The sequence below is a fragment of the Ovis aries genome, chromosome 1, assembly GCF_016772045.2.
Source record: "Ovis aries strain OAR_USU_Benz2616 breed Rambouillet chromosome 1, ARS-UI_Ramb_v3.0, whole genome shotgun sequence".
Lineage (NCBI taxonomy): Eukaryota > Metazoa > Chordata > Mammalia > Artiodactyla > Bovidae > Ovis > Ovis aries.
The window spans coordinates 197,044,860-197,068,179 of record NC_056054.1 but is presented as its reverse complement, the minus strand read 5'-3'; the positions used below and the strand labels follow the sequence as shown (position 1 = coordinate 197,068,179).

At 36.6% G+C, this 23,320-nt stretch overlaps 1 non-coding gene across 1 annotated transcript; it reads left to right on the top strand.

The window, feature by feature from the left end:
• The first annotated feature begins 9,755 nt into the window (after window positions 1-9,755).
• TRNAS-GGA (transfer RNA serine (anticodon GGA)) lies at window positions 9,756-9,827 on the top strand. The gene has a single exon. It is a non-coding gene; the product is annotated as a tRNA-Ser (tRNA).
• Window positions 9,828-23,320: the final 13,493 nt, after the last annotated feature.

The window sequence follows — 23,320 nt, the reverse complement described above, 5'->3', positions numbered from 1 at the left end:
GCATCAGTCCTTCCAATGAGTATAGAGGGTTGATTTCCTTTAGGATTGACTGGTTTGATCTCCTTGTAGTCCAAGTCTCAAGAGTCTTGTTCATCACCACAGTTCAAAAGCATCAGTTCTTTGGCGCCCTTGGATACCAAATCTATACCATTAACCCACGCCTCTCTTTGAAGTTCCAGGCCATTTATCCAACTGTCTACTTCACATCTATTATGTTTAGTTGCTTCAGGGACACTCAAGCACAACAGATATTAAAAACATGATCCTCTTCTTGAAGCAGTATTTAGTTTTCATTCAGTGCTGCTCAGCGCTGCTTAGTCAATGACACCTCCTACCAGATATTCAAGACAAAACCTGCTTGTCATCTTTGACTTCTCCCATTTCCTTTCTTCCCCCAACTAGCTTCACCAGCCAATTAAAGCTGTCTCCAAGACAGGTCTTAATCCACACGTCTTTCCCTATTCTAGTGCTCACACCTTAAACTATGCTATTGTTATTTTTCACCTGTAGTAAAGTCTGACAGGGCTTCCGCTTCCTACTCTTATTTTCTTCCAATATATTTCCACATTGTTGTCAGCATGATCTTTTTTTTATTTTTTATTTTAAAATCTTTAATTCTTACATGCGTTCCCAAACATGACCCCCCCTCCCACCTCCCTCCCCACAACATCTCTCTGGGTCATCCCCATGCACCAGCCCCAAGCATGCTGCACCCTACGTCAGACATGGACTGGCGATTCAATTCTTACATGATAGTATACATGTTAGAATTCCCATTCTCCCAAATCATCCCACCCTCTCCCTCTCCCTCTGAGTCCAAAAGTCCGTTATACACATCTGTGTCTTTTTTCCTGTCTTGCATACAGGGTCGTCATTGCATCTGATCATTTCTTTTTCCTACTAAAAATCTTCATATAGCTTCCCATTGCCCATAGGACAAAGGCCAAATTCCTTAACCCTATCTGCAAGCCCTTGCCTGATATGCTTCATACGTACTTTTCTAGTCCCATTCAATGATAGTCACTTCTATAAAACTGTAACAGTGGACAAGAATTATTATCCCTCTTTTATAGCTGAGGAAACGATAATCTGAAAAAAAATTATTTAAATCTGAATTATTTTCTCACCATCAGTGCTTAAATTTAGTAGAGTCAAGATTCTAATTTAATCAGATTGATTCCTACCCTCTTTTACAGAATACAACCTTATCTCTATAGCTCTAAATTCATTTAAAATAGTACATAAGTCTCAAAAGAGGATCATGTTGAAACTGAGCAAATACTTCACATTAAGGAATATGTGTCTGGTATAAGACAAAGATTGACTGAAATAAAACATAAATTATGGATTTTTTGTTTTACCAAATACTAGTAGATACAATATTAATAATAGCCAGGATGTATTGAGCACTTACTCAATATGACTAGTTTATACTCATCTATTCATTTATGCCCCATAAGAACTTCAAGAAGGCCATAAAATTATGAGCCCCATTTGACAAATATCTAACCTGAGACATAGAAAGATAAAATTGGTCCAGAATTACATACAAAATATAGGAGCCGAGGTTTGGACATAAGTTAAAGAATCTGTCTGCAATGTAGGAGACACAGGAGATGCAGATTCAATCCCTGGATCAGGATGATCCCCTGGAGGAGGAAATGGCAACCCACTCCAATATTCTTGACAGGAAATCCCATGGACAGAGGAGCCTGGTGGACTACTGTCCATGGGGTGGCAAAAGATTCTGACACAACTGAGCAACCAAACAACAACAAAATAACCAATATCTACCTCCAGAGCTTATTTTTCCTAATAGTCTTACCTTTCCTAAAAGTCTTTCCTAATATTACAATCTCATTTTAAAAAATTATGGAAGATGTGCAGTAGGCTTCCTAGGGAAGGATAAAAATCCAAGCTCTCCACTCACTTCTCTAGATTTTTCATCACCATAAGACCTCACACTAACACTCTGTAGACTTTCAGCACAATACAGCACTCATAAATCCTTGACATTTCCTGCAATTTTCAGTCTGTGTACATGATTACATTGTCCTGTAGATAACATGCTGCTCCTTTTTATTTTCATAATCTTAATTATAAAACTCTAAGCCCCTAAACATAGATAACACATTTCTTTTTCTTTTTCTTTTTTTAATTTTACTTTATTTTACAATACTGTATTGGTTTTGTCATATATCAAAATGAATTCACCACGGGTGTACATGAGTTCCTAAACTTGAACCCCCCTCCCACCTCTCTCCCCATACCATCTCTCTGGGTCATCCCAGTGCACCAGCCCCAAGCATCCTGTATCCTGCATCGAATGTAGACTGGCGATTCATTTCTTACATGATATTATACGTGCTTCAATGCCATTCTCACAAATCATCCCACCCTCTCCCTCTCCCACAGGGTTCAAAAGTCTGTTCTATACATTTGTGTCTCTTTTGCTGTCTCACATACAGGGTTATTGTTACCATCTTTCTAAATTCCATATATATGTGTTAGTATACTGTATTGGTGTTTTTCTTTCTGGCTTACTTCACTCTGTATAATCGGCTCCAGTTTCATCCACCTTATTAGAACTGATTCAAATGAATTCTTTTTAATGGCTGAGTAATACTCCATCATGTATATGTACCACAGCTTTCTTATCCATTCATCTGCTGATGGACATCTAGGTTGCTTCCATGCCCTGGCTATTATAAACAGTGCTATGATGAACATTGGGGTACACGTGTCTCTTTCAATTCTGGTTTCCTTGGTGTGTATGCCCAGCAGTGGGATTGCTGGGTCATAAGGCAGTTCTATTTCCAGTTTTTAAAGGAATCTCCACACTGTTCTCCATAGTGGCTGTACTAGTTTGCATTCCCACCAACAGTGTAAGAGGGTTCCCTTTTTTCCACACCTTCTTCAGCATTTATTGCTTGTAGACTTTTGGATCACAGCCATTCTGACTGGCATGAAATGGTACCTCACTGTGGTTTTGATTTGCATTTCTCTGATAATGAGTGCTGTTGAGCATCTTTTCATGTGATTGTTAGCCATTTGTATGTCTTCTTTGGAGAAATGTCTATTTAGTTCTTTGGCCCATTTTTTGATTGGGTCATTTATTTTTCTGGAATTGAGCTACAGGAGTTGCTTGTATATTTTTGAGATTAGTTGTTTGTCAGTTGCTTCATTTGTTATTATTTTCTCCCATTCAGAAGGCTGTCTTTTCACCTTGCTTATAGTTTTCTTTGTTGTGCAGAAGCTTTTATTTTTTTTATTTTTTTAGAAGCTTTTAATTTTAATTAGATCCCATTTGTTTAATTTTGCTTTTATTTCCAGTATTCCGGGAGGTGGGTTATAGGGGATTCTGCTGTGATTTATGTCGGAGAGTGTTTTGCCTATGTTCTCCTCTAGGAGTTTTATAGTTTCTGGTCTTACATTTAGATCTTCAATCCATTTTGAGTTTATTTTTGTGTATGGTGTTAGAAAGTGTTCTAGTTTCATTTTTTTTCAAGTGGTTGACCAGTTTTCCCAGCACCACTTGTTAAAGAGATTGTCTTTAATCCATTGTATATTCTTGCCTCCTTTGTTGAAGATGAGGTGTCCATAGGTGTCTGGATTTATCTCTGGGCTTTCTATTTTGTTCCACTGATATAGATTTCTGTGTTTGTGCCAGTACCATACTGTCTTGATGACTGCGGCTTTGTAGTAGAGCCTGAAGTCAGGCAGGTTGATTCCTCCAGTTCCATTCTTCTTTCTCAAGATTGCTTTTGGCTATTCGAGGTTTTTTGTATTTCCACACAAATTGTGAAATTATTTGTTCTAGCTCTGTGAAAAATACCACTGGTAGCTTGATAGGGATTGTGTTTAATCTGTAGATTGCTTTGGTAGTATACTCATTTTCACTATATTGATTCTTCTGATCCATGAACATGGTATATTTCTCCATCTATTAGTGTCCTCTTTGATTAGATAACACATTTTAAAGTGGCAATAAATCATGGTGTGGTGAATTGAATTGGTCCTCCAAAGAGAAGAAGTACCTATCTCTTTAAATGTACATATTGATGTCTTAATGTAAGCAACTGAGATTCCCCATCAGTGTTTCAACTTATGCCATAAAAGTGGATCAAAACAATTATCTGTATCTCATTCAGTAGAAAGAAAATTACAAAAATAATATTAAATAAAGATTTGAATACTATAAAGTAACTTTTGTAGCATATTCAGAAAAATGAAACTAGTAATTATATTTAATATCAAAATTGATTTTTTAAGTCTTCACACAGAAATGAACAATACTTCTTATATTCACAGTTGGCATGATACCCTTTTCATAGTATTTATTGGGCTCTCAAGGCAAGAATACTGAAGTGGTTTTCCATTCCCTTCTTCCAGTGGACCACGTTTTGTCAGAACTCTCCACCATGACCCATCTGTCTTGGGTGGCCCTAAATGGCATGGCTCATAGTTTCATTGAGTTAGACAAAGCTGTGATTCATGTGATCAGTTTTCTTAGTCTTTTAAAAAGTGGTTCTGGTTTTTATTCTGTCTGCTTTCTGATAGTTGAGGATAAGAGGCTTGTGTAGATTTCAACAGTATGTGAACCAAGAACTTCTAGAAATTCACGCTGGATTTAGAAAAGGCAGAGGAACCAGAGATCCAACTGCCAACATCCACTGGATCATTGAAAAAGCAAGAGAATTCCAGAAAAACATCTGCTTCATTGACTACACTAAAGCCTTCAACACTGTGGATCACAATAAACTGTGGAAAATTCTTCAAGAGATGGAAATATGAAACCACCTTACCTCCCTCCTGAGAAACCTGTATGCAGATGAAGAAGCAACAGTTAGAACTGGACATGGAACAATGCACTGGTTCAAAATTAGGAAAGGAGTATGTCAAGGCTGTATATTGTCACCCTTCTTATTTAGCTTATATGCAGAGTACATCACGTGAAAATCCAGGCTGGATGAAGCACAAGCTGGAATCAAGATTGCCAGGAGAAATATCAATTATTTCTCCAGATGACACCACCTTTATGGCAGAAAGAAAAGAGGAACTAAAGAGGCTCTTGATGAAGGTGAAAGAGAAGAGTGAAACAGTTGGCTTAAAACTTAACATTCAAAAAAATAAGATCATGGCATCTGATCCCATCACTTCATGACAAATAGATGGGGAAACAATGGAAACAATGACACTTTCTTTTCTTGGGCTCCAAAATCACTGCAGGTGGTTACTAGAGCCATGAAATTAAAAGACCTTTGCTCCTTGGTACAAAAGCTATAACAAACCTAGACAGCATATTAAAAAGCAGAGACATTCCTTTGCCAACAAAGGTCTGTATAGTCAAAGCTATGGGCTTTCCAGTAGTCGGATGTGAGAGTTGGATCATAAAGAAGACTGAGCATTGAAGAATTGATGCTGTTGGACTGTGGTGTTGGAGAAAACTCTTGAGAGTCTCTTGGACTGAAAGATCAAACTAGCCCATCCTAAAGGAAATCAGTCCTGAATATTCATTGGAAGGATGATGCTGAAACTGAAGCCCCGATACTTTGGCCACCTGATGCAAAGAGGTGACTCATTAGAAAAGATCCTGATGCTGGGAAAGATTGAAGACAGGAAGAGAAGGGGGCAACAGAGAATGAAATGGTTGGATGGCACCAACTCGTTGGACATGAGTTTAAGCAAGCTCTGGGAGATGGTGAAGGACAGGGAAGTCTGGCCTGCTGTAGTCCACAGGGTCACAAAGTGTTGAACATGATTGAATGACTGAACAACAACAACATGCTACCCTTACTAATTATATATATATAATAAGATTTATTGTATTTTTTCCTTTATTTAAAAGTGTTATAAGCAACAATTTTCCTATCATACATGCTATGGATATACCTAATTTGTTTTTTAATATTTTGCCCATTTTGAATTTTGGAAATGAAAGAAGCTTAAATTTAGATATTTTACATATAACACTTTATTTGTTATCTAGTTCAAGCAGTAAGTCTGATTTTGGAGCTCTTTCTGTTGTAAGAGATTTTCTTAGTATAGTAGCCAAGTACTTAATCACAGTTTAGTTTTCCAGAGGCTGAGAACATGTCTTATGAATAAGTAGGGTGTGGTTGGAAGAGCCCTGGGCAAGCACTAAAGATCTCTGTCTTCTATGCTCAACTATTCAATGCCTCAAGGCAAATATTTTCTCATTTTTTAATTGGAGGATTTGTAATGTATGATTTTAAAGTTTTCTCCTCTTTACCTTAGGTTCTGTGATTGTGGATCAAATAGGGAAATTTTTACAAAGCTAAATTCTTCAGCCCTTGTCTTTACCATTGTCTTCTCAAACTTAAGAAGGATTATAGGAACATCAGAAGGACTAAAATTCCAGTCTGAAAAGCCAGAATTTTAGTAAAACTTTGATACTGGTCATTTATTTTGTATAATTGTAGCTTATGTTTCAGTGCATCAGTGGTTTATCCAGGAATCTAAAAGTACATGAACACAGCAAGCACCCATAGCTTTAGTAAGGACTTATATTCAAACTGTGAAATATGCAAAGAAAAACTTTTATTTTTTTTAGAACTGTGAAGGATCAGAAAAGGAGCTCTGAATTCCTTAACAGAGGCTCTGAGATGGAAAACAACTTTGGCTAAATCCCTTAGAAAGTAAAAACAAACTTTACTTTCTCCCAGGGGTACCATATGACAGCTTGGTTCTAAAGATGACTTCAGTCCAGAGTCCTGTATTTGTGACCCAAGAAAACCAAGAAAGTGTTCTTTACTCAAAGTTGCAAGAAGAAGGAAAATAAGAAACCCAAAGTTAAGCATGACCATCCAGCTGGCAAATGTGCTTGGGCCACAATTGGCTTTGGCAAATCCTCATCCTTAAGGTCTCCAATGGCATGGAGGCACTCACCACAAGAAAATCATGGGTTTTAAAATACAAGAACTAAAGAACACATTGATGTAATTTTGGTGCAAGAGAGTTCAGAGAAATGTGTTTGTCTTTGAAGGTTGGCCAACCTTGTGAATGCTTCATACCTGTAACGGAACTATTCACCTAGGAGATACTTCTGTCCCTGAAGAGATGAGCCACATGAACCATCCCCACAGTGCAACCTTGAGTCTTTGCCCTTTCACTCTCCCAGGCCCAGGAGGAGAAATTTCTACCCAAACTCCTTTCTAAAATCAGAAGTATCTTTTTGCATATAGACTATCACCTAGAGTCTTAGAATAAGCAGAAATCAGTTTTTAAATGTACTTGGAAGACTTTCTTTCAAATGATTGTATAATCTCTGCTTGATTAACTTCTTTATGAGGGAATTCTTAAGGAGTTCGTCCACATAACAGAGTCAAATTTGTCTCCTTTTCTCTACCCATTTATTCTTGTTCTCCTCTAAGGGCCACAAAGAATAAACTACCCTGCCCCAATCTCTATTCCAGACTAAATATTCCAACTCCAATTATTTCACCTAACATGGTTTCAAGTACTTTACCATCTTAACCATTCTTTCCTGCATGTGACCAGCTTAATTTTCATCTTTTAATAGTACTTACTGTAATTAAAAAAATATTTTCTCTGGGTTGCATTGAAATACTCCTACAAAATAAAGAAGAATCTTTGTGTTCTATGAATTAGGTTTACTCATATAATTCTGGCTTTTAGAAATAATTTCCCAGGTGGCACTAGTGGTAAAGAACCCGCCTGCCAATGCAGGAGATATAAAAGACTTGGGTTCAGTCTCTGGGTTGGGACTATCCCCTGGAGGAGGGCATGGCAATCCATTCCAGTATTCTTGCCTGGAGATTTCCATAGACAGAGAAGTTTGGCAGGCTACAGTCCCATAGGGTCACAGAGAGTCAGACACAACTTAGCCAGTAAACAACAACATATAATTCTGGCTTCTAGAATAATTTCTAGATTAAAATAATTAATGTTAATCACAAAATCTCAGTCATGACTGTTTTCTCCCCCATTGTTATCCCATATAATCACACAAACTAACTTTCAGAAATTTAAAAATTATATTTGTAATCCTTCATTACATTATGAAACTTGTTTAAGAGAAGAAATTAAATAGATGTTCAATCTAAAATGTGAGCCTTAGTTATTTAACTAAGTCCAGACTCTTAGTATTTGATTAGACAGGAATTTAGATGTCAACAGGTTTCTCCCAATTTGTTTAGAGATGAGGAATCAGACACTGGGAAGAGTAAGTAGCTTCCCCAAGCACTTGCTTACACCGTCAAATCACTGGGAGAAGCAGGATTCTTTCTCCAATCCAAACCTTTTTCTCATGAACACTGTATGTCCAACTTGCCATAAATTGCACTTAGATCCAAACGTCAGCTTAGCTCATTAAATGACTTACCTTATATCCTATGCAGAGAATATAACATAACCATAAGACATGCTTTATTATGTTATTAATAAACATGACAAAACCCTATAAGCAAAATGTCATAAGAAATAGCATATAAGACATTAGCTTATGGGCAAAATCCTATTTTAAGAAATAGCATATATAGAAATGGGCTACCCTGGTGGCTCAGTGGTAAAGAATCTGCCTGTCAGTGTAGGAGACAGGATTCGATCCTTGGGTCGGGAAGATCCCTTGGAGAAGGAAACGGCAAACCCACTCCATATTTTTGTCTGAAAAATATCATGGACAGAGAAGTCTGACGGACTGCAGTTCACGGGGTCACAAAGAGCTGGACATGACTGAGCAACTGAACACACACACAGAGAACATCAGCTCAGCTAGAATGTTCCAAATCGTCTCATTGAGCTAGGGCGGTTGGGAGGACTGGGCCTCTCTTTCCTTGTGGTGTCAGTAGGGCTTCCACACATGTCTGAGCCCTCAGAGCTTCCTCGCGTTGCCTTTCTCTCAATTCACGTATACAACCTGGACATCTTATACTGTGTCTGGGTTCTTCCTGAGCAAAAGCAGAAGTTTCAGCGACTACATTTAAGATCTGGGTTTAGAAGTCCCAAAGGGTCAATTCCATTGTAGTCTATTAATCAATGCAAGTGGCAAGTCCAACTCAGATTTCTAAGTTTGGCAGAATAAAACCTATTTTTCAATAGAACACGGAGTTTATGTGAACAGAGACAAAAACCTCATACAGAAAATCTTTCCATCTGCTATTCGCTTTGTAGTTGGCAAAAGGGGAGCTGGGTTCAGCCTTGATTCTGCCACCAAGATAAAAGAACTCAAAAAATCTCATCCACCAATATAGAAACTGGTATAAACACACACAATGAAGAAATAGTAGACAAAGATATAGGATACAGTATTGTTCACATGGTTTCTCTTCTTATCCTTATAGAGTAGTTTCACATCAAACTGTATTTTTAACCACATTACTAAAAGTTTTATCTTTATCTCTGAGATACCAGTTTAGTTCTTATCATTTTAATAAAATTGCTTCACAACCAAATAATACCTATGTATGTCCTAAACAATTTGATGTAACATACACACACACATTCACACATCAGTTTTAGAACCTTTAAAGTTTAACATATTTCAGTAACATTTTATTTCTTAATTACATCATGCTCCACTTCACAATGGTCCATAGCAGTACCTTATCATACCATGCAGCCATATCATCATTTACTTAATTAATACTAAAAATCATGTTGCTTAAAATAGTTTGCCATTTGAAATACTACTTCAGTGAATTTGTGTATTCATAAAGTTTTGTATATATTCATGTCACTTTCTTTTTATACATTCCTGACTTATAGTAGGGGCTTCCCTGGTGGCTCAGAGGTTAAAGCATCTGCCTGGAATGCTGGAGACCCAGGTTCGATACCTGGGTTGGGAAGATCCCCTGGAGAAGGAAATGGCAACCCACTCCAGTACTCTTGCCTGGAGAATCCCATGAAGGGAGGAGCCTGGTAGGCTACAGTCCATGGGGTCGCAAAGAGTCAGACATGACTGAGCGACTTCACTTCACTTCACTTGACTTGACTTATAGTAAAACTGTCTGAAAAGCTTTTGATTGTTCTAAAAGATGTTAACATGAGCACACTTCTACGAGCATTTGCCCATATCCTTAAACCTTTACCAAGCCTGGATATCATCATTAATTGTTAGCCATTTTAAATTTATTAAATGAAATGTAGCTTTCTTATTATTTTAAATCATTTCTTTGACTACTAGTGAAGTTAATCTTCTTGCATTTCTAAGGCATACAACAATATAATCTTTCTTCTAAAGGGATGATTTTATGAATATATATACACCCACACTTACACAAGAAACCAAAATTTTTGCAAGTCACTTTTGGGTCTTTTTTCTTTTTCTTTTTCTTTTTTTTTTTTTTTTGAATTATAGGTGAGTACTATTTTTTAAAGTATATTTTCTATACATTTTCAAAAATTCTCTGATTAATGTGAATAGATAAAATCATACAATGAACTATTATCATCTCTAGAGTTCACTCCTCAGAATTATATTACAATGAAATTCTCTGAAAACCACTTTTTAAAAATCTCGATAGAATAGAACTCAAGTGGGACCTGTCTATTTTGAATGCTGGCTCCTCACTCTGAACACAAATACCCAGAATAGAATATTAAGCCTGCCAGTCATGCCCAAATAAAGATGGTTTGGACCAAAAAGTTTTTTAATTCTGACATTATTTCAGTCCTGAATCTCCTTAGTGGTAGCTCTGGTGAGCCAGTTCCTTTCCTTTTGCTCTCTTGGTTAGGCTTTTTATCAAATTTCCTTCTCAACTAGGTTTGGTATTTTCATCATATAATCAGTTCTGCTCCATCCTTCAGCTGCCAGCTTTTCTTGGCCACTTGCCACCATCTTCACTCTTTCCAAGGAAAATTCTTTGAGTCTCAGTCACCATTCCTCTATGAAGCTTTGATTCTCACTCCCCAGCCATGGAATATGTTCTTTACTTCTAATAACTTATAAACTGATCCTTCAAAGAATACAGCATTTTTATATTAGAACTTAAGTCATACTTGATATTTGTATCTATTTTTTCAATTGATGTATAATTAATTTACAATATTGTATTAGTTTTAAGTATACAATATAGGGACTCAATATTTTCATAGTTTATACTCCATTTAAAATAATGTAGTAATAAAATAAAATAATGATTTTATTTCCCTGTGAAAATGAAAGTGAAAGTCACTCAGTCATATCTGACTTTTTGAGACCCCATGAACTATACAGTCCATGGAATTCTCCAGGCCAGGATAATGGAGTTGGTAGCCATTCCATTCCCTTATCCAAGGGATCTTCCCATCCCAGGGATTTTCTGAACCCAGGTCTCCTGCATTTCAGCCAGATTCTTTACCAACTGAACCACCAGAGAACCTCTTATATTTCCCTGTACTGTACAATATATACAAGTGTGTGCTAAGCTACTTCAGTTATGTCCAACTCTTTGTGACCCCATGGACTGTAGCCCAGCAGGCTCTTCTGTCCATGAAATTCTCCAGGCAAGAATACTGGAGTGAATTGCCATGCCCTCCTCCAAGGGATCTTCCCGACCCAGGGATAAAACCCAGGTCTTTTATGTCTCCTGCAGTGGCAGGTGAATTATTTGCCACTAGCGCCACCTGGGAAGCCCTATACAATATGTATTTGTGGCTTATTTATTTTATACATTAATAGTTTGTATCTCAGTCCCATACCCTTATTGTTCCCCTCTCCCCTACCTTCCCCCTACTGGTAACCATAGTTTGTTCTCTATATCTGTGAGTCAGTTTCTCTTTTGTTATATACATTCATTTGTTTTATTTTTTAGATTCCAAGTTTAAGTGATAACATAGAGTATTTATCTTCATTAAGCATAACATCCTCTAGGTCTATCTATGTTGTTGCAAATAGCTGAGAGAAGATTAAACCATGTTCAGTACCTTACTGTTATCAGAAGCTTACTATCTTACTTTTGATGATAGTAGAGGTACTGAAGATGTTTTAATTCCCTCTCTGTGATTCATCATGGCCAGCTGTGCTTTGCACATAGAAGTTTTTCAGCATATATTTGGCTGAATAACTGAATAATGATGTAGCCGCATATCCAAGACCTAGATTGTCCTTCCTAGGCAGAATGAGCTTCTCACTCTGTCACAGGTTATTATTCTTAATTAGCCTGGGTGGCTAAATTGACACAATTCATTTTAGAGGCAGCAGTGACAGAGGTGCATCCTGATTTAGGAAAGAAAATCATGACCTCATTTTCCTGAGTTTTGAAAAAGCTACCTACTCTCTCCAGAACTCAGTTTATACCTATGAAAAAAAAGTGACCAATAGCCAGTCTTCCTGACTTCTTGTAGTGGGGGCATTCTTGAACTATTTTCTTATATTTTATTCAGGCTTGACCCAAAACGACCCTGAACATAGGGATCATCTCTGCAACCAAATGAGTTTTAGGGCTGAGAGCTAGAAATAAAGAAGTCTCTATTAGTCTTTCCTTAATTTGCATACTAGAGCCCATGTAGGAATGCATTGTACTCTACAACTGTTGAGCTCAAATTAACTTCTTTCAGAATTATCTCCCTACGTTCACTATGCTGATAGAATTCTCTTTCATAAAAAATAATAATCTATTAAATCAAACACTTGCATAGCATTGTTATTGTAAAATATTAACAGGTATTGTTCTAAAAAGTGTGCAAAATAAGTGTATATATATTAAATTCATTTTCTGATGGAACTACCTTGTAATTTCCAAGATTAAATAAAACTTTTGGTTAACTATCAAGGGAAAGATTTTTGAGGTTAAATTTCTTTGATAGACAGCCTCTCCATGAAATACATCTTTTAAAACAAAGAAACAAATATATTAAATGTCTTCCCTTAGAGTGATTCCTAAAGGAAAAACTCTAGTTTCTGGGAGATTACTCCTAATTAATCAGCTATATAAATCTGAATGCTAAGAGTTCTGATCCCTTTAATGTAGAAGATATTGGGCCAACTATTATAATCCCAACTCAGTCTTTTCTATAGTACTTAAATAAAAGCTTCTAGTTACAGAATTCAGGTAGGGTCTACTGTATTCTTATAATTCATCACTTTTGTCGTTTGGCTGTAAGCTAATGAGGCTGAGTTGAAATTTTTAATTTTTTCACATCTCTTGTTTTTCATTAGATTACTATAATATTTTCTATATAATCATTGTATTTAATTATGACTAGTAGCACTAATTTTGGAAGAAAACAGAACACAAGGTCAGGACTGATTTTATGGAATAAAAATTTAGCGTCCATATATTCACGTTATATATTCAAATTCAATTAAACTGATGCTGTTACTGGGAAGAATATAATGTGAGTTCATTAGAGACTTTGCCTCTGACAGAACTGTCTTGAACAGTTGTTATATTTAATGCAAAGTTAGAATATGTTGGGTTTTCCTGGTAGCTCAAATAGTAAAGAGTCTTCCTGCAATGCAGGAGTCCCAGGTTTGATCCCTGGGTCGGGAAGATCCCCAGAATATATTGTGCATCAGAAAATCAGCTTGTCTGCTTGCACTGGTCTCTTGTAACTCTGACTTCTAGACTTGGGCAAGAATGCCCCATATTTTGGAGCAGTACCACTTTATGAGTGGACCCATGACAAGCTAAGAAATTTGTATCAGAATATAAATTAATATTGGCTTCTTTACCAGGCCATCCTAAAGAGAAAAAGAAAAATGTCAGCAAAAACAAACAAATGCTTAGTGATGTAGCTTATTTACATTCTGGTGAAACATCTTATCTCACTGTGAACCAGTAACAAATAGTCAATTTCAGTACTCTCTCTATTGCTTTAGAGATCCTCTGAATTTCCACTCTGGCTTTCCTGCAGCCATGTCCCTCCCATGGGATGAGGAATCCAAGGGACCTAGGAGACACACCCAATCAGAAATACACCCCCAATTTCTAGATCTGGCCACACAAGACCTTGGAATTCTTAGTTCAAACTGACTGTCTAAGCTTACCTGTCCTTTCTCCCAAAGATGAATTACACCCCTGGGTGCCTTTTTGTAGCTACATAATGAGAAACTGGGTGTGTGGGCTGGAGTGTCCACTTCATGCACAGCCCCTAGTGGCACAGGTCAATGGAATTTGGGGTGGGGACAGAAGGGAGTGGTCTACTCTTTAGGGGCAAGAGCCAGCTCTTCATGCATCACCACTTTTCCAGTGAGTAGTAATTCGTAGCTTCAACCTGGTCTTCTAGTTCATTATAGGAGAACAACTTCCTATATGATATGTATGCCTCCACTGTACTCTTGCCCCAGCCCTGCAAATGTTAGGGAAAGATGACTTTCAGTCTATGGGCATACTTTTGAGAAACAATGGTATTTCAAAAAACATACAACTTTAAATTTTTTTCAAACTTATCTTCTAATAGCATTTGCTTACATTGTTGTGAAGGTTTTAGAATGCTGTATATATATATGTTGGATCGGGAAGATGCCCTGGAGGAGGACATAACAATCCACTCCAGTATTCTTGCCTGGAGAATCCCCAGGGATGGAGGAGCCTGGTGGGTTACAGTTCTTGGGGTCACAAAGAGTCAGACACGATTGAATGACTAAGCACAGCACATACACACACACAGACACACACATATATAAATATATATTACCAGATTATTACTATGCCTTCATTTTTTTAAGAAAACCATCTTTTTCCTATGCTATTTCATTTACCAGAAATTTCTTTTCCTCTGCCATTCCCTGGTGCATTGTATGCATCCCCAGTGCTGTTCTCCTCCTCACTTCTCATACCTTTTACTGTCACAACTTAGTGATAAGATCGCTCATCCTTAGAATTGGCCAAATCTCCCAGAATTCTGACTGCTTCCTTCAGTTTTTATGTGATTTATGGGACATTGTTTGAAGTATTATTTCTTAACATCCTTCTTTTCAACTTCACTGTTGTTGTTTTTTTTTTAATTTCATCTCTATCTTGAATATGCCTGTGTTGTTACTGCTCAGTCACCCAGTTGTATCCAACTCTTTGCAACTCCATGGACTTTAGCAGCCAGGCCTCCCTGTCCCTCACTGTCTCCCGGAGTTTGCCCAAGTTCATGACCATTGCATTGGTGATGCCATCACCCATCTCATCCTTTGAAGAGACGTATGTATATATTCAGATATTTATATGCATGTAATTTCTTTTTATATTCATTTATTCCTCCTTAGTTGTAAGTCTCCTTCAGGCCAAAAACTATATCTAGCTATTTCACTTATTCATAGCACCTAATATAGTGATTGTCACATTAAATACTATAATAAAATTGTTATATACTAAGATTGTTATATACTGTTAGAATAATTTGGGCTTCCCTGGTGGTTCAATGGTAAAGAATCCACTTGCCAATGCAAGAGGAGATGCCAGTTTGATTCCTGGCTCAGTAAAATCACATGAAGAAGGAAATGGCAACCCACTCCAGTATTCTTGCCTGGAAAATCCAATGCACAGAGGAGTCTGGAAGACTACAGTCCATGGGGTTGCAAAAGATTCAGACATAGTGACTAAATAACAACAATTAGAATAACTTACAGAGAGAAGGAGTTGCCTGGATATTTAAGATTTTCAACATGTATTTCAATAATAAAAATAAGGAATAGAAAAGTCTATAGAAGTAACAACATTTCTTCTTTACCTCTGATAAAGTTGAATATCAAATTAAAAAATTTTTTTAAAAAGCCAATAAAGAGGTAATGTCTTAAAACTCTGGAGAGGCATTAGAATGGGAAAATAACTTTTTATTGTCTTTGTCATTGTTTTTCAAAAATGGGTGTCTTCATTTTTGAAATGTATTATTTTAGGATCTATGGGTTTCCTGCTAATGCTAAGTTATCTTTTTTTATATACTTACATCTGGCTTACCATTGAAACCATTCATTTATTCTGTTTCCATAAAACCTCTAATAACTATTTAAATTTTTTCTGTTCTTGGCTCTTTTCAAAATCATAAATACAGGCTTGAAAACTAAATTTGATTTCAGTGCAAATAATTCTCCTCCCTGTGTCCATCCCCACTAATTGCTAAGGAACTGTGACTATGTCCATCAGTTTTATTTATGATAGGCTTATTCCTATCATCTTATTCCCCAGGAAATGGGAAGCTTGTTATGGATCGGATGATACTGAATCATTGTAACTACCTTCCCTCCAACTTAAACCAAAGAAAATAAGTGAAAATAAGAGTGAAAAGAAATTTGGTTTTAAATCAAGAAAATTAAATGTAATTTTCAAGTGCTTCTCTTATGCTTGCTTGTTTGTCATATCAAACAGCTAAATATCCTATTTTTTAGGATATTTATAGCTAATGTAAAAGCAACTCATGAGCAAATCAAGCTAATAATATGGTAATTTTTATGTTGTTTTGTTTATTAGCTATTATATGGTCAATTTTTTCCACAAATATAGGTGCATTTCTTAGGTATAAAGTCACTGTTAAAATTTATATTTATCACAGAGAACAAGATGGTGGAGGAGCAGGTGGACGTGAAGTACATCTCTCTCCACGGATACATCAGGAATATACCTTCTGACACAAAAGTGCACACGGAGCATGAGCTGAGAGTGGCAGGAGTACCTGATCAGTGGAAAAGAATATATAGAGCCACAATAACTTGGTAGGACAAAGGAACTAGGGGGAAAACAGGAGTGTTAGTAAGACTAAACCTGCCCTCCGCTGATAGGGGAACTGAAGCAGGGGTCTGATCCCCACATCGGGGCAATTGTCTGAGTCAGAGGAGAAACACTTAAGGCTGAGAGTGAAACAGCTGATCTATGGCAGCCTAAACGGAATGAGAATCAGACAGTCCTCCAAGCAAGAATTCTGGACCGTATTGGCCAATACTGGTTGCCATACCCTTCTAGATCACTATATTTCCTGCTGCCCTAGCTGCCAACCCCCCTGAGTATCTGGTGCTATCAGAACCCCTGAGACCCAAGCAGCTGCACCACCTCCATACCTGGCCCTCACAGGAGCAAACCCTAGTTGACAACCCACATATAGAGGTGGAAATAAAACGACAGTTGAAACCCAGTGGCAGAAAGTCACTTTCTGTGGCTAGGAAAGAAGATCCAAAACCTTTCCACCAGCTGTACAAGCGGCAGATTAAATCCACATGATCAACTAGGCAGACTCTGTGTCTATGGAATATATAAAAGGCCATTGAGAGCTCCCAGAAAAGAAAACACACTAGTTCTGATAGCTGTGGACATTGGAGGCAAGAACACACAGGAGTGGGACCAGATTAGAATCTGAGCTGCCCCCGCAGCAGGTCCAGAAATCAGCATAGTGTTAGAGGGCATATTAGGGAGGCGAGGTGGACTGTGACTCCCAGCAAGGGAAAGGAATCAGACAGCAGTGACTCAAAAGAAACATTTGTTATTATTATGTTTTGACTTGTTCTGTAGATTCTTTTGGATTTTTTTTCTCCCCCCACCCCCCCCCCCCCACCCTGTTGTTGTTATCAATTTTACTGGCACTAAGAAATCCAATTGAGCTTTTGAGCTTTTTTTATTTCTTTTCTCCGTCACATTTTTACTATTGTTATAAACTTCTGCCTCCCATTTTGTCACCTTGCTTTTAGCTTTTCCAGTTTTGTGCTTTTTAATTAGTTTTTTAATTTTTATTTTAGCATTTTGAACCTACCTGTTCATCTTTTCCCCATGCAGTTAATCTAGACTTAATTCACATGATAGTATAAATGTCATTCAAATCATACCTCTTTAGTCTGTGTCATATCCATATTCCATATATTGTCTTATTCTTTTCTTTTATAATCGGCTTTCATCCATCTCATCAGAACATTCAAATGAATTGAGTTAGTTATATGTTTTCATCCATGCCATTTTTCCCCTATTATAAACAGTGCACCATGTGTCTCTTGCTTTTGTAGCCCAGTTTGCTGGTCATTAGTTCTATTTGCAATTTTAATTTTGTTCTTGGCTGTACTAGTAACCAGGTAAAATAATTTTTGATTTCCTTCTGTTCACCATTGGTCATTTCTAATGTGACTTTTATGTGTTTTGTTAGCCATATTTTGATTTTGCTCATGGGTGTATCTGTATATGTGTATATTACATTATTTCAATTATTATTTGCCTGATTTTGTAACTGCCATTTGTCAGGGTTCATCTTTGCTTTCTTGTTTGTGGATATTTGTTTTAATCTCACTTAATACCATAACAAACCACTTGTGGAATCTTTGTTCTTGAACAGAGATCAAGCCCTGAGCCTTTGGAGCAGGAGCATTGACTCCAAGACCCTAGACTACAAGATAACTAACCCTGCTGCTGCTGCTAAGTTGCTTCAGTCATGTCCAACTCTGTGTGACCCCACAGATGGCAGCCCACCAGGCTCCCCCATCCCTGGGATTCTCCAGGCAAAAACACTGGAGTAGGTTGCCCTAGGGCATATCAAATAGTGAGAACTCACACAAAGAAAACCACGTGAATACAGGACCCAGCATCACCAAACTAGCAGTAGCACTCTGTGCAGGACACCTCATCTAAACAACAAACAAAACAAAAATACAAACCCAGTCATAAGCAGCAGGATTACTACCTCTCTCAGCCTTGCTCATCAGAGGAAAAACAAACAAAACATCAGTACAAATCTCGTCCTGTACAAAGCTTACACAAACCGCTGAACCAATATTAGGAGGGAAGAAATCAAAAGGAAGAAAGAATTCAACTTTTTTTAAGGGAAAAATTCAACCTTCCTTGAAGCCTGGTAAAATGAGACCTCAAACACAATAAGTTAAAAAAATAAATGAAAAGGCAGAGAAATACTACACAAATGAAGGAACAAACTAGAAACATAGAAGTCCAAATAAATGAAGAGGAAATAGGCACACTACCTGAAAAAGAATTGAGAATAATGATAGTGAAAATGATCAAAAACCTTGCAAAAAAAATGGAGAAAATGCAAAAATCAATTAACAGACACCTAGATGAATTAAAGAATAAACATACAGAAACAAACAGCATAATTACTGAAACTAAAAATACTCTAGAAGGAATCAGTAGCAGAATATCTGAAGCAGAAGAACGAATCAGTGAGCTGGAAGATAAAATGGTGGAAATAATTTCTGAAGAGCAGAATAAAGTAAAATGAATGAAAAGAACTGAGGATTGTCTTAGAGAATTCTGGGACAATATCAAATGCACCGACATTTGAATTATAGGAGTCCCAGAAGACCCCTATAGAGAAGAGAAAAAGAAAGGGTATGAAAAAATTTTTGAAGAGATTATAGTTGAAAATTTCCCCAATATGGAAAAGAAAATATCCAATCAAGTCCAAGAGGCACAAAGGGCCCCATTCAGGATAAACCCAAGGAGAAACACACCAAGATACATACTAATCAAACTAACAAAGACTAAACACAAAGAAAGAATATTAAAAGCAGCAAGGGAAAGTAAAAATAAAAAATTTAAAAAAAAAGCAGCCAGGGAGAAGCAACAAGTAACATACAAGGGAAACCTCATATGCTTAACAGCTGATCTTTCAGCAGAAACTCTGAAGGCCAGAAGGGAATGGCAGGATATATTTAAAGTACTGAAAAGGAGACATCTACAACCAAGATTACTGTACCCAGCAAGGATCTTATTCAAAATTGATGGAGAAATTAAAAGCTTTCAGACAAGCAAAAGTTAAGAGAATTCAGTGCCACCAAACCAGCTTTACAACAAATGTTAAAGGGACTTATATAGTTAAGAAATAAAAGAGAAGGAAAAAGATTTACAAAATCAACCCCAAACAATCAAGAAAATGGCAGTAGGAACATATATATCAATAACTACTTTAAATGTCAATGGATTAAATGCTCCAACCAAGAGACACAGACTGGCTGAATGAATACAAAAACAAGACCCATATATATGCTGTCTACAAGAAACCCACTTCAGACCTCAAGACACACATATACTGAAAGTGAAAGGATGGAGAAACATATTCCATGTAAATGGGAAACAAAAGAAAGCTGGAGTAGCAATCCTCATATTAGACAAAATAGAACTTAAAATAAAGAAGATTACAAAAGATAAGGAAGGATACTACATAATGATCAAGGGATCAATCCAAGAGGAAGACATAACAATTGTAAATATCTATGCACCCAACATAGGAGCACCTCGATACATAAGACAAACACCAACAGACACAAAATGAGAAATTGACAGTAACACAATATTAGAAGGCAACTTTAATACCTCACTCACACCAATGGACAGATCATCAAAACAGAAAATTAATAAAGAAACACAAGTTTTAAATGATATATTAGATGAGATGGATCTCATTGATATCTTCAGGACATTCCATCCAAATGCAGAAGAATACACCTTCTTCTCAAGTGCACATGGAACATTCTCCAGGATAGACTACATCTTGGGTCATAAATCAAACCTTAATAAATTTAAGAAAATTGAAATCATATCAAGCATATTCTCCAACCACAATGCTATGAGACTAGATATCAATTACAAGAAAAAAACTAAGAAACACAAACATATGGAGATTAAACAACATGTTTCTAAATAACCAACAGGTTACTGGGACATCTCTGGTGGCTCAGACAATAAAGCATCTACCTACAGTGTGGGAGACCCAGGTTCAATCCCTGGGTCAGGAAGATCCTCTGGAGAAGGAAATGGCAACCCACTCCAGTATTCTTGCCTGGAAAATCTCATGGATGGAGAAGCATAGTAGGCTACAGTCCATGGGGTCACAGAGAGTCAGATACAACTTCACTCTCACTTTCTTAACAGGTTACTGAAAAAAATCAAAAGGGAAATCAAAAAATTTCTGGAAACAAATGACAATGAAAATAGGAGGACTCAAAACCTATGGGGTGAAGCAAAAGGAGTTCCAAGAGGGAAGTTTATAGCAATACAATTTTACCTCAAGAAACAAGAAAAACATCAAATAGATAACCTAACTTTACAACTAAAATGACTGGAAAAAAGAAAAACAAAAAGCCCCAAAATTAGTAGAAGGAAAGAAATCATAAAGTTCCAAGCAGAAATAAATGAAAAAGAAATGATAGAAACAATAGTAAAGATTAATAAAGCTAAAAGCTAGTTATTTGAGAAGATAAGCAAAATTCACAAAACTTTAGCCAGACTCATCAAGAAAAAGAGAAAAGAATCAAATTAACAGAATCAGAAATGAAAAAGGAGAGGTTACAAGAAACAATGCAGAAATACAAAGGATTATAAGAGACTATTATGAACAACTATATGGCAATAAAATAGCTAACCAGGAAGAAATGGACAGATTCTTTGAACGTTAAATCTTCCAAGACTGAACCAGGAAGAAAGAAAAATTATGAAAAACCCAATGACAAGCACTGAAATTGAAGTTGTGATCAAAAATCTCCCAAAAGACAAAAGCCCAGGACCAGAGGGTATCACAGGAGAATTCTAGCAAACATTTAGAGAAGAGCTAATGCCTATCTTTATAAAACTCTTTCAAAAAATTGCAGAGGAAGGAACATTTCTAAACTCATTCTCTGAGGCTACCATCAGCCTGATACCAAGATCAGAGAAAGACAACACAAAAAAAGAAAACTAAAGGCTGATATCACCAATGAACATATACGCAAAAATCCTCAACAGTATTTTAGCAAACAGAATTCAGCAACGCATCAAAAAGCTCATAAACCATGATCAAGGTGGGTTTATTCCAGGGATGCAAGGATTCTTTAATATATGCAAATCAATCAATGTGATACACCATATTCACAAACTGACAGATAAAAACCATATGATAATCTCAATAGATGAAGAAAAAGCCTTTAACAAAATTCAGCATCCATTTATGATTAAAACTCTTCAAAAAACTCTTCAATAAAAGGAACCTATCTCAACATAGTAAAGGCCATATATGATAAGCCTACAGCAAACATTATTCTCAATGGTGATAAACTGAAAGCATTCCCCCTAAGATAAAGAACAAGACAAGGGTGTCTACTTATGCGACTATTATTCAACATAGACCTGGAAGTCCTAGCTACAGCAATCAGAGAAGAAAAAGAAATAAAAGGAATCCAGATGAAGAAGTAAAGCTCTCACTGTTTGCAGATGAAATGATACTGTACATAGAAAACCCTAAAAATAGTATCAAAAAATTACTAGAGCTAATCAGTGAATTTAGCAAAGCTGCAGGATACAAAATCAATACATAGAAATCACTTACATTTCTATATACCAACAATGAAAACTCAGAAAGAGAAATTAAGTAATCAGTCCCATTCACCATTACAGCAAAAATAATTAAATATCTAGGAATAAACTTACCTAAGGAGACAAGAGAACTGTACACAAAAAATCATTCATGTCAATGTATGGCAAAACCAATACAGTATTGTAAAAGTAAAATAAAGTAAAAATAAAAATTAAAAAAAATCATAAGACACTAATGAAAGAAATTAAAGATGACATAAACTGATGGAGAGATATTCCATGTTCCTGGGTAGGAAGAATCGATACTGTGAAAATATCTATACTACCAAATGCAATCTACAGATTCAATGTGATCCCTATCGAATTACCAATGGCATTTTTCACAGAACTAGAACAAAAAAATTTCATAATTCATGTGTACACTCCGAAGACCCTGAATAGCAAAAGCAATCTTGAGAAAGAAGAATGGAGCTGGAGGAATCAACCTTCCTGACTTCGGATTATGCTACAAAGCTACAGTCATCAAGACAGTATGGTACTGGCACAAAAACAGAAATATAGACCAATGGAACAGGATAGAAAGCCCAGAAATAAACCCATGCACCTATGGGTACCTTGTTTCTGACAAAGGAGGCAAGAATATACCGTGGGGCAAAGATAGCCTCTTCAATAAATGGTGCTGGGAAAACTGGACAGCTACATGTAAATGAATGAAATTAGAATACTTCTTAATACTATACACAGATAAGCTCAAATGGACTAAAGCCCTAAATGTAAGACCAGAAGCTATAGAACTCTTAGAGGAAAACATAGGCAGAACACTCAATGACATAAATCAAAGCAAGATCCTATATGACCCATCTCCTAGAGTAGTGGAAATAAAAGTAAACAAGTGGGACCTGATTAAACTTAAAAGCTTTTGCGCAGCAAAGGAAACTATAAGCAAGGTGAAAAGACAACCCTCAGAATAGGAGAAAATAATAGCGAATGAAACAGCTGACAAAGGATTAATCTCCAAAATATGCAAGGAGCTCATAAAACTCAATGCTAGGAAAACAAAAAACCCAATCAAAAAGTGGGGAAAAGACCTAAACAGATATTTCTCTAAAGAAGATATACAGATGGCTAACAAACACATGAAAAGATGTCCAACG